Raw genomic sequence first — 12,629 nt, 5'->3', positions numbered from 1 at the left:
GGGTCCTTTCAGCAAAATCTTGCTAGTGTATGCAATGGTGTCAGCGTTTGGAGGCTGATTATGGGATGGATCCCCGGGTATGGCAGTCTCTAGATGGTCCATCCTTTTGTCTCAGCTCCAAACTTTGTCTCTGTAACCTTCCATGGGTGTCACCTTCCATGGGTGTTTTGTTCCCAATTCTAAGAAGGTGCAGAGTTGTATAATTTAGAACCCAGATATTAACCAGACAGCTGGAAACCTGATTTTTGACAAAGATGTCAAAAATATACTTTGGGTAAAAGATAATATCTTCAACAAATTGTGCTGGGAAAGATAGACGTCCATATGAGGAATACTAAAACTAGAATCTTATCTCTCATTATGGTGGTTTGAATGATAATGGCTCCCATAGGCTCATATGGAATGGTACTACTAGGAGGTGTGACGCTGTTGGAGTAGGTGTGCCCTTGTTAGAGGAAGTATGCCACTAGGGGTGGGCTTTGAGGTAACAGAAGGTCCAGCCAGGCCTGGTGTCACTCTCTCTTCTTGCTGCCTGATGATCTGGATGTAGAACTTTCAGCTTCTTCTCCAGCACTATGTCTGCCTGCATGCTACCATGCTTCCTGTCATGATGATAATGGACTAAACCTCTGAACTCTAAGCCAGCCCCAATTAAATGTTTTTCTTTAAAAGACTTGCCATGGTCCTCCTATGGGGTTGCAAACCCCTTCAGCTCCTTGGGTACTTTCTCTAGCTCCTTCATTGGGGACCCTGTGCTCAGTCCAAAAGATGGCTGTGAGCATCCACTTCTGTATTTGTCAGGCACTGGCAGAGCCTCTCAAGAGCCAGCTATATCAGGCTCCTGTCAGTCAGCTCTTGTTGGCATCCACAATAGTGTCTGGGTTTGGTGGTTGTATATGGGATGGATCCCCAGGTGGGGCAGTCTCTGGATGGTCATTTCTTCAATCTCTGCTTCATACTTTGTCTCTGTAACTCCTTTCATGGGTATTTTGTTCCCCCTTCTAAGAAGGAGTGAAGTATCCACACTTTGGTATTTCTTCTTCTTGAGTTTCATGTATTTTGTGAATTGTATCTTGGGTATTCTGAGCTTCTGGCCTGATATCCACTTAACAGTGAGTGAATATCATGTGTGTACTTTGGTGATTGGGTTACCTCACGCAGAATGATATCCTCCACTAACGAGTACCCTCAGACCTCCCTGGAACTAAACCACCAACCAAAGAAAACATTTAGTGGGACTCATGGCTTTAGCTGCATATGTAGCAGAGGAATGCCTAGTTGGTCATCAATGGAAGGAGGGGCCTTTGGTCCTGTGAAGGTTCTATGCCCCAGTATAGGTGAATTCCAGGGCCAGGAAGCAGGAGTGGATGAATTGGTGAGCCGGGGAATAGGGGAGGGGATAGGGGGTTTTTAGAGGGGAAATCAGGAAAGGGGATAACATTTGAAATGTAAATAAATAAAATAGCTAATAAAAAGATACCCCAACACTTGTAAAAGGAAAAGAAAAAGAAAAAAAGAATTGCCCTGGTCATGGTGTTCCTTTAATTCAAAATGAACCAAATATCCTAATGTAAGACATGAAGCTCTGAAAACATAAGGGAAAAATATAGGAAAAGCTTCATGGTGTAAATATGGTCAAGAACTTCTTGAATAGAATGCCAGTAATTCAGTAAGGAAAGCCAATAATTAATCAATGGAACCTCATGAAACAATTCTGTAGAGCAGAGGAAACAGTGCAATGAAAAGACAGATTATAAAATGGGATAAATATCTTTGCTTGTTATGCATATATATACATATATATATATATGAGTATTAATATCTAGAATATGCAGAGAAGTCAGGAAATAAACAAGACATAAAGCTCTAATTAAAAAAGAATTAAAAACATCACTAAATAAATGAGAGAATGAAGAGATAGTTCTCAAAAGATGAAACATAACTTATCAGTAAACATGAAAAATGTTCCACTTTAGTAGCTATCAGAGAAATATAAAGCAGAAATACACTGAAATTTCATATCACCCCAGTCTGAATGGTATCCGTTAATAAAATAAATAACAGGGCTGGAATGATGCCTCAGAGGTTAGGAGTATTGATTGCTCCTCTAGAAGACCCTGGTTCAATTCCCAGCACACACATGGCAGCTCACAACTGTCGATAACTCCAAGATCTGACAACTTCACACAGACATACATTCTGGCAAAAACATATCCATTTATATAAAATAAAAATAAATCAATTATTTTTAAAAGAAGAAAATAAGTAACAAATGCTTGTGAGGATGTGAACAAAGGGAAGCCCTTCTGTATTCCCAGTGTGGATATACACTGGTCAAGCCACTAAGGAAGGCAGTGTAGACATTTTCTAAAACAACAACAACAACAACAATAGCAACACCACCTAACAGTACATCTTCCATATGACCAAGTCATACTACTCCTGGGTATTTATCCACAGGATTCCAGGTTTGCATATCTCAGAGATTCTTGAACACTGCTTATTATAGAACTATTCACAGCTGAGTAATGGATAAAGAAATTGTGATTTATGAGCACAACAGAGTGTTTCGCCCATAAAGAAGAACCTTATGTAATTTACAGGAGAAGAGACACAACTGGAAGCAATCAGGTGATTTAAGTTGGGCTAAGAAAGACAAATGCTTTATCTCATTTGGGATTTCTTGATTCTATATAGATACATGAAATCATGTAGGCATATATCACATGGAATCATGTGTGTATATATCACATGAAAGCAGAAACAAAACTGTCTAGAGAAAGAAGGTGAGTGATGGAAGGAATAGGGCAGAGAAGGGAGGTTAGATGGGTTTGAGGGATATGTTCAATGCACAATAAGTACACATGTGAACTGTTCTTATACAAGATTGAATTGTGTGTCCCCACCACTATCCCCTAATTCAAGAATGGAAGCCTAAACTCCCATGTGATTGTGCTTGGAGATGGGACTTTTCAAAGATATTTGGCACTTGTGGTTTGAATGTAAAATGACCCCTATAGGGTCATGTGTTTAAAATGTCTGTCATCAGATTGTGCCACTCTTGTGGAAAGCTGTAGAACCTTAAGAAGCTGGGGTTCATTTTAGGGAACAAGGCACTTAGAGATAAGCTGTGAGGTTTAGTAGCCCAGCATCAATAACCATCTCTGTTTCTTTCTGACTATGGATGTGAACAGCTGCCTCATACTTTTGATGCTACACTCTCCTGATTTGACAGACAACATTCTTACCTGTAGACCAAGATAAATCCTTCTTCTATTCGGTTGCTTCTTGTCAGGTATTTGATAATAGTAAGAAGAAAGGTAACTGACATAGAAAGTGGGTACTAGAGTAGGACTGGATTATGATAAACTTGAATGTGAATATAGGGTTTAAAAACCAGCTTGCAGGAGCTAAAACAGCCTTAAAATGCTATAAGCAGAGCTTGATGGAGCATTTTTGTTGGGAGTTTAGAAGGCTAGAGTACTGGGGAAAATGTGGAATGAGGAGGTCCAGCTGATGAGGTTCCTGAGGAGAACATGAACTCTACTGGTAGTTGGACGAGAAACCATTTATGTTTGCATTTTAGCAAAAGAATCTGATTGCTTTTTACCTATATCCTTAGAGTTTCAGTATTTTAGAGTTTGAAAGTAATTTGTGGAGGAAATTGCAAGTCTGAATTACATTTAGGCTGTGACATGGGTTTTGCTCACTGCTTTGTTCCATGTTTACAGTGAGAGAGAGCAATATGTAGAGCAAAAGGATACAAGAATGTGAAGTATGATGAGGAAAGACTCATCAAATTGCAGGCAAGTAATATATAAAATCAGTTGTAATTGTTAGAAGTTGTTATATTGAGCCCCCAGCCACCTTAGGTGCGAACTTAGAGGATGGTCTCATGGTCCCCAGAGGACTCTCCACATCACAGGCACCCCAGCATACCCAGGATCTTAATATCACTGGTGAGTGGAACACAACATCTGTTACAAGACAATATTGAGGGTCCTGTGCCAGCAGGAGCAGGAAAACAGGAAACACACCCAACCAGCAGCTCGGGTTCCTTCTGGTCAGTGCTGGTCTACCTTGGTTTCAAACACAGCAGACAGCCAATCAGTCCCCAGAACAGGTATCACTTCCAGGTGCTTTAACTTGCCCAGGATCTTAGGATTCCAGGATCCCAGGACCCCAGGATTCCAGTAGCTTGATCATACCAGGATCTCAGGGGCTCAGAGGAAGCTTGACTACCAAAAACTCTGACACGCCCAGAATCTCAGGTTCACAGGATCCCAGGATCACAGAATCAGAGAGAAAGCTGGACTCTGAGGAGTCCTGAATCACCTGGGATTATAGGAAGGACAGGCTCCAATCAGATATACTGAGGGCAGCAAGCACTTGAGATAATCAGATGGCAGGAGGCAAGCATACGAACAGAAGTAACAGAAACCAAGGTTACTTGGCATCATCACAACCAAACTCTCCCACCATAGCAAGTCCTGGATACACCATCACACCAGAAAAGCAAGATATGGGTCTAAAGTCACTTCTCCTGATGATGTTAGAGGACTATAGGAAGGAAATAAATAACTCCCTTAAAGAAATACAGGAGGACACATTCAATCAGGTGAAAGAATTGAACAAAACCATCCAGGATCTAAAAATAAAAGTAGAAACAATAAAGAAATCACAAAGGGAGATCATTCTGAAAATACAAAACCTAGGAAAGAAGTTGGGAGCCATTGATGCAAGCATAACCAACAAAATACAAGAGATTGAAGAGAGAATCTCAGGTGCAGGAGATACCATAGAAAACATTGACACAACAATCGAAGAAAAAGCAAAATGCAAAAAGATCCTAACCCAAAACATCAGATAAATCCAGGACACAATGAGAAGACCAAACCTACAGATACTTGGTATAGGCGAGAAAAAAGATTTCCAACTTAAATGGCCAGTAAATATCTTCAACAAAATTATAGAAGAAAACTTCCCTAACCTAGAGAAAGAGATGTTCATTAACATACAAGAAACCTACAGAACTCCAAATTGTTTGGACCAGAAATGAACTTCCTCCCGTCACATAATAATCAAAACACCAATTGCACAAAACAAAGAAAGAATATTAAAAGCAGTAAGGGAAAAGGTAAAGTAACATATAAAGGCAGACCTATCAGAACTATACATGACTTCACCCTAGAGACTATGAAAGCCAGAAGATCCTGGACAGATGTTATACAGATCCTAAGAGAACACAAATGCCAGTCCAGGCTACTATACCCAGCAAAACTTTCAATTACCATAGATGGAGAAAACAAGGTATTCTGTGACAAAACCAAGCTTACACAATATCTTTCCACAAATCCAGCCCTTCAAAGGATAATACAGGGAAAACTTCAACACAAAGAGGGAAACTAAGCTCGAGAAAAAGCAAGAAAGTAATCTTTCAACAAACCTAAAGAAGATAGCCACATGAACAGATTTCCAACTCTAGCAACAAAAGTAATAGGAAGCAATAATGACTTTTCCTTAATATCTCAATGGACTCAATTCCCCAATAAAAAGACACAGACTAATAGACTGGCTACAAAAACAGGACCCAACTTTTTGCTGCACAGTAAACCCACCTCAGAGACAAAGACAGACACTACCTTAGAGTAAAATGCTGGAAAACAATTTTCCAAGCAAATGGTCTGAAGAAACAAGCTGGAGTAGTCATTCTGATATCGAATAAAATCAATTTCCAACCCAAAGTTATCAAAAAAGACAAGGAGGGGCACTTCATACTCATCAAAGGTAAAATCTTCCAAGATGAACTCTCAATTCTGAATATCTATTCTCCAAATGCAAGGGCAGCCACATTCATTAAAGAAACTAAAGTTTCTTTAGTAGTAAAGCTCAAAGCACACATTGCACCTCACACAATAATAGTGGGGGACTTCAACATCCCACTCTCATCAATGGACAGATCAAAACAAAACCTAAACAGAGACACATGAAAGCTAACAGAAGTTATGAAACAACTGGATTTAACAGATATCTACAGACATTTTATTCTAAACAAAAGGGTATACCTTCTCAGCACCTCATGGTACCTTTTCCAAAACTGACCTCAGCAGATACAAAAATATTGAAATAATCCATGCATGCAACAGATCACCACAGACTAAGGCTGATCTTCAATAACAAAATAAATAATAGAAAACCCACAAACATGTGGAAGCTAAGCAACAATCTACTCAATGATAATTAGGTCAAGGAAGAAATAAAAAAGAAATAAAAGTCTTTCTAGAGTTTAATGAAAATGAAGCCACAACATAACAAAACTTATGGGACACAAGGAGAGCAGTCCTAAGAGGAAAACTCATAGCTCTGAGTGCTTCTAAAAAGAAGCTAGAGCAAGCATACATTAACAGGTTGACAGCACACCTGAAAGCTCTAGAAAAAAGGGAAGCAAATTCAAGAAAGAGGGGTAGACAGCAGGAAATAATTAACCTAAAGGCTGAAAACAACTAAGTAGAAACAAAGAGAACTATTTAAAGAATCAACCAAACCAGGAGCTGGTTCTTTGAGAAAATCAACAAGGTAGATAAACCCCTAGCCAGGTTAACTAGAGGGCAAAGGGACAGTATCCTAATTAACAAAATCAGATGTGAAAGAGGAGACACAATAACAGAATCGGAGGAAATCCAAAACATCATCAGATCCTACTACAAAAGCCTATACTCAACAAAACTGGAAAACCTGGTTGAAATTGGCAATTGTCTAGACAGATATCACAGTTAAGTCAGGATCAGATTGACAATCTAAAGAGTCTCATATCACCTAAAGAAATAGAATCAGTCATTGATAGTCTCCCAACCAAAAAAAGGTCCAGGAACAGATGGGTTGAGAGCACAGTTCTATCAGATCTTCAAAGAGGACCTAATTCCAATACTCTTCAAACTATTCCACAAAATAGAAACAGAAGGTACTCTACCCAATTCATTCTATGAAGCCACAATTACTCTGAAACCTAAACCACACAAAGACCCAACAAAGAAAGAGCACTTCAGACCAATTTCCCTTATGAATATTGATGCAAAAATACTCAATAAAATTATTGCAAACTGAATCCAAGAACACTTCAAAATGATCATCCATCATGATCAAGTAGGCTTCATCACAGGGATGCAAGGATGATTCAACGTATGGAAATCCATCAATGTAATTCACTATATAAAAAACCTCAAAGACAAAAACCACATGATCATCTCATTAGATGCTGAGAAAGCTTTTGACAAAATCCAGCACTCATTCATGATAAAAGTCTTGGAAAGATCAGGAATTCAAGGCCCACAGCTAAACATGATAAAAGCAATATACAGCAAACCAATAGCCAACATCAAACTAAATAGTGAGAAACTTGAAGCAATCCCACTAAAATCAGGGACTACATACAAAAGGCTACTCACTCTCTCTGTACCTATTCAATATAGTACTTGAAGTCCTAGCCAGAGCAATTAGACAACAGAAGGAGATCAAAGGAATACAAATTGGAAAGGAAGAAGTCAAGATATCACTATTTGCAGATGATATGATAGTATATGTAACCCCCAAAACTCTGCCAGAGAACTCCCAAACCTCATAAACCACTCAGTAAAGTAGCAGGATATAAAAGTAATTCAAACAAATCAGTGGCCTTTCTCTACAAAAAGGATAAACAGACTGAGAATGAAATTAGGGAAACAACACCCTTCAAAATAGCCACAAATAATATTAAATAACTTGGTGTGATTATAACTAAGGAAGTGAAAGATCTGTATGATAAGAAATTCAAGTCTTTGAAGAATGAAATCTAAGAAGACGGAAATACCTCCCATGTTCATGAATTGGCAGGATTAATACACTCAAAATGGCTATCTTGCCAAAAGCAATCTATCGAGTCAATGCAATCCTCATCAAAATTCCAGCTCAATTCTTCACAGAGTTAGAAAGGGTAATTTGTAAATTCATCTGGGATAACAAAAAACCTAAGATAGCAAAACTCTTCTCAACAATAAAAGAACCTCTGGTGGAATCACCATGTCTGACATTAAGCTGTACTACAGAGCAATTGTGATAAAAACTGCATGGTACTGGTACAATGACAGACAGGTAGATTAATGGAACAGAATTGAAGACCCAGAAATGAACCCACACACCTATGGTCCCTTGATCTTTGACAAAGGAGCTAAAACCATCCAGTGGATAGAGAACATCATTTTCAACAATTGATCCTGCATCAACTGGCAGTTTGCATATAGAAGAATGTGAATTGATTCATTCTTATCTCCTTGTACAAATCTCAAGTCTAAGTGGATCAAAGAACTCCACATAAAACTGGAGACACTGAAACTTATAGAGGAGAAAGTGTGGAAGAACCTTGAAGATAGGGGCACGGGGACTGATACATGAACAGAACAGCAATGGCTTGTGCTGTATGATCAAGAATCTCCAAATGGGACCTCAAAAACTTGCAAACCTTCTGTAAGGCAAAGGACACTGTCAATAAGACCAAAAGGCAACCAACAGGTTGGGAAAATATCTTTACCAATCCTAAATCTGATAGGGGGCTAATATCTAATGTATATAAAGAACTCACGAAGGTGGATTCCAGAAAATCAAAGAACCTTATTCAAAAATGGGGTACAGAGCTAAACAAACAATTCTCAACTGAGCAATACTGAATGGTTGAGAAGCACCTAAAAAATGTTCATCATCCTTAAACATCAGGGAAATGCAAATTAAAACAATCCTGAGATTCCATCTCATACCAGTCAGAATGGCTAAGATCAAAAACTCAGGTGACAGCAGATGATGGCAAAGATATTAAGAAAGAGGAACACTCTTGGTGGGACTGCAAGCTGGTGAACCACTCTGGAAATCAGTTTGGTGGTTTCTCAGAAAATTGGACATAGTTCTACCAGAAGATCCAGCAATCCCTCTCCTGGGCACATACCCAGAAGTTGTTCCAACTGCTAATAAGAATACATGCTCCACTGTGTTCATAGCAGGCTTATTTATAATAGCTAGAACCTGGAAAGAACCCAAATGTCCATCAACAGAGGAACTGATACAGAAAATGTGGTACATTTACACAATGAGTACCACTCAGCTATTAAATAAAATGAGTTTGTGAAATTCTTAGACAAATTGTTGCATCTGGAGGATATCATCTTGACTGAGGTAACCCAATCACAGAAGAACACACATGATATGCATTCACTGATAAGTGGATATTAGCTCAGAGTTCAGAATCCTTCTTAGAAGAGGTAACAAAATTCCCGTGGAAGGAGTTACAGAGACAAAGTTCGGAGCAGAGGCTATAGGAGTGACCATCCCGAGACTGCCTCACCTGGGGATCCATCCCATAAACACCCACCAAATGCAGACACTATGGCAGATGCCAATAAAAGCCTGATATAGCTGACTTATGAGGGCCTTTGTCAGTGCCTGGTAAATATAGAAATGGATGCTCACAATCATCCATAGGACAGAGCACAAGGTCCCCAAATGAAGGAGCTAGAGAAAGTAAGTACCCAAGGAGCTGAAGGAGTCTGAAGTTCAGTAGAAGGAACATCAATATGAACTAATCAGTACCCCCAGAGCTCCTTAAAACTAAATCACCAATCAAATACAACACATGGTGTGATATGTGGCTCTATCTGTATATAGATGAGGATGGCCTAGTCAGCCATCAATGGGAGGAGAGGTCCTGTGAAGGTTCTATGCCCCATTATAGTGGAATGCCAGGATTGGGATTGGGAGTGAGTGGGTTGGGGAGCAGGGGGAGGGGATGGGGGAGAGGGGAGAGGGGTTTTGGAGGGGAAACTAGGAAAGGGAATTACATCTGAAATGTAAATAAAGAAAATATCTAATAAAAAATTGTCACCATTGGAATTTAGCGGTCTGTTAGACCACGTTCATTGAAGGCTCGGTCTCAATGTCAGTTCACTTGAAAGAAATATGTCTAAACTGAGGAGGTCACTAAGGATTCCTTACTCAATTACTACTAGAAAGGTAGTATTTTCCCAGAGTCAAAGTACATAAGCACCTACATCTTTGCATCAAGGTGGACAGGCTACATCTCAAACTTATAGCAGAACTTGATAGCATCATTTATGTGGTAATGGTTTTGAAGGCTTGAACCATGTAAGGAGAGTGAGGGGTTCATGGAGGCCTTTACCAAGGTTGTTGAACGTTGCCTAGGCAAGGCAATGTCAGAAAGGGGGTTCAACAGGTCATTATATGAAGTTATGAGGTAAAGTCACTGCAATGGAGATCCCAGAATTTTTGATATGCCAGGACCATGGTATTTCCACTGAAGAAAGCTTCAGGCATGGAGTAGAGCTGGTTCAGAGAGAGACAATGTGTGTTTCATGAGACAGAACTGGAGGGCTAGGGATATGCAAGCCCATTGGTGTCTAGATGATTTCATCATGAGCCCCAGATGATGAGCAGGATTTGGTATTTTCTTTGTTGTTTTCTGTTTCTTTGTTTGTTTGTTTTTTGTTTAAGCCATACAAAGTATGATATTTTGCTAGAGTCCTGTATGCTGGGGAGATTTTTTTGACCTGTGTATTTTGGATGTATCTAGATGCTCTCTGAACAGGGCTCATAATAGTGGATACTAAGGAGTATTAGTGTTACTATCTGAAAAGAACAACCATTCTGTCCTTCCAACTCCTTTGTAGGAACCTTCCTCATATTGTCATTGAGAGCTCTCCAAATCTAATAGTTGTCTAATTGTTGGGCATGTGTAGGAGATAAAAAGTGAGGGTTACTAAGTCATTGCTTTTCAACTTTGTTGTTGTTGATCAATTTCTGTATCTCTATTATGAGTGACTGTCTTCTAAGCCAATCAACTGTCATCTTATAGAGTTTGGTTATACTCCATTGCAAAAGAAGTATCCCATCTTGTCTTGTATACCATTTATATCTCCTCATAGCCAGATGGGAAGCTCCCAAGACCCCCACCTGGGTATCCAGTTGCTCCCTACCACATGTTATATGCAACTCTGCCTTTATTGATTGGGGGAGGTGCTACAGTATATAGGGTGAAGGAGACTAGGGGAGAGGCTAAATGAAGTTCTTGGAGCCCTTACCTTGCTGAGTAAAGGCTTTTCAGAGGCAGCCTGTTGAGGGGGCTGTGTACAGCCCTGGATGTAACCACTCATTAATGCTCTTCAAAGATATTCAATAAACTTGCTTACTTATCAGAGTTGGTGGAATTGTGCCTTGATTGTCATTGGGACCTTAGAAGATTGGATAGATGGTGCTATTTCCCTCCAGGAAATACTCGTTCCTTTACCTATGCATAGAAAAACAAATACAGTGAGCCTGAGAGTTAGCTCTGTCTTTAAACAACACACCAGATGGGTTTAAGGGAGGAAAGAGTGGACAGAGAGGGAGAGAGAATATAAATATTCTAAAAAGCAATGAGAAGGGATCAAACATTGCCCCACATTCAGTAATCTAAGATCATAAGCTGTCTTTAGTAGCTCATGTTCTCTGCTGCTTGTTTTCAGAGCACCCTGATATATGGGCGTTGGGCAGTACTTCCCACATGTGTTTCCCATTAGGGTGATAAGTAAAAAGTGCTCAGGTTCCATTTTCTTCTGTAATTATCCTGGGTTGGATGTTACTGGGGAGAAGAAGGGAGAGACTCATTTTTGAATAGAAAATTGGACTGGACATATCACACTGGGTTAAACTGCTTAAATTGGCTGTAGTGAGAAACTCCTAGATTCCTCCTCTCACTCATTGTGAGTAGATTTCCTCATTGCAAGTAGATTCCTCAAGATTTTATGTATTTATAATATTTTTACTCATTTGAATTTTAATGGGCAAACTTCTACAATAGTCACATACTAGAATGAAATACTGAGTGAAAAAAATCACAGAAAACATTACCAGATAATCATCATAAAATTTAAAATGCATATTCCATTGTTCACATACAGTGCTTTAAAAGAAATCATAGCATCATAAAAACATGCTGAGGTTAGAATAGATGCTGTATCAAATGCGAGATACAAGTCTTAGTATCTGGTTAAGAACTTTTCTTTAGCATTATATATAAAAGAACATTCAATGATATGGGTAAATGATACACCATTAAGTTTCAAATCAAATGCAATAATGAAATGTTTTATAAAATGTGGTACCATGTGGAGTAGTTTCCCTTAAGTTCATAAGAGGGTACCTAAGATAGAGAAAATAAAAATAAATATGGAGAAGACTAGAGAGAAGTAAATATCAAAACCACTTTCCAGTTCTTTGAAGGTTTTCAGCTCTAGGTCTTCTTTGAAGGTCTGATAGAACTCTACACTAAACCTATATGGTCCTGGGCTTTTTTTGGTTGGGAGACTGTTAATGACTGCTTGTATTTCTTTAAGGGATATAGGAGTTTTTACGTCATTAATCTGATCCTGATTTAACTTTGGTACATGGTATCTGTCTAGAAATTTGTCCATTTCCTCCAGGTTTTCCAGTTTTGTTCAGTATAGCCATTTGTAGAAGGATCTGATGGTGTTTTGGATTTCCTCAGTTTCTGTTGTTATGTCTTCCTTTTCATTTCTGATTTTGTTAATTAGGATGCTGTCCCTGTGCCCTCT

This window comes from Mus caroli, chromosome 11 (assembly GCF_900094665.2).
Source record: "Mus caroli chromosome 11, CAROLI_EIJ_v1.1, whole genome shotgun sequence".
Classification (NCBI taxonomy): domain Eukaryota; kingdom Metazoa; phylum Chordata; class Mammalia; order Rodentia; family Muridae; genus Mus; species Mus caroli.
This window is presented reverse-complemented; position numbering follows the sequence as displayed.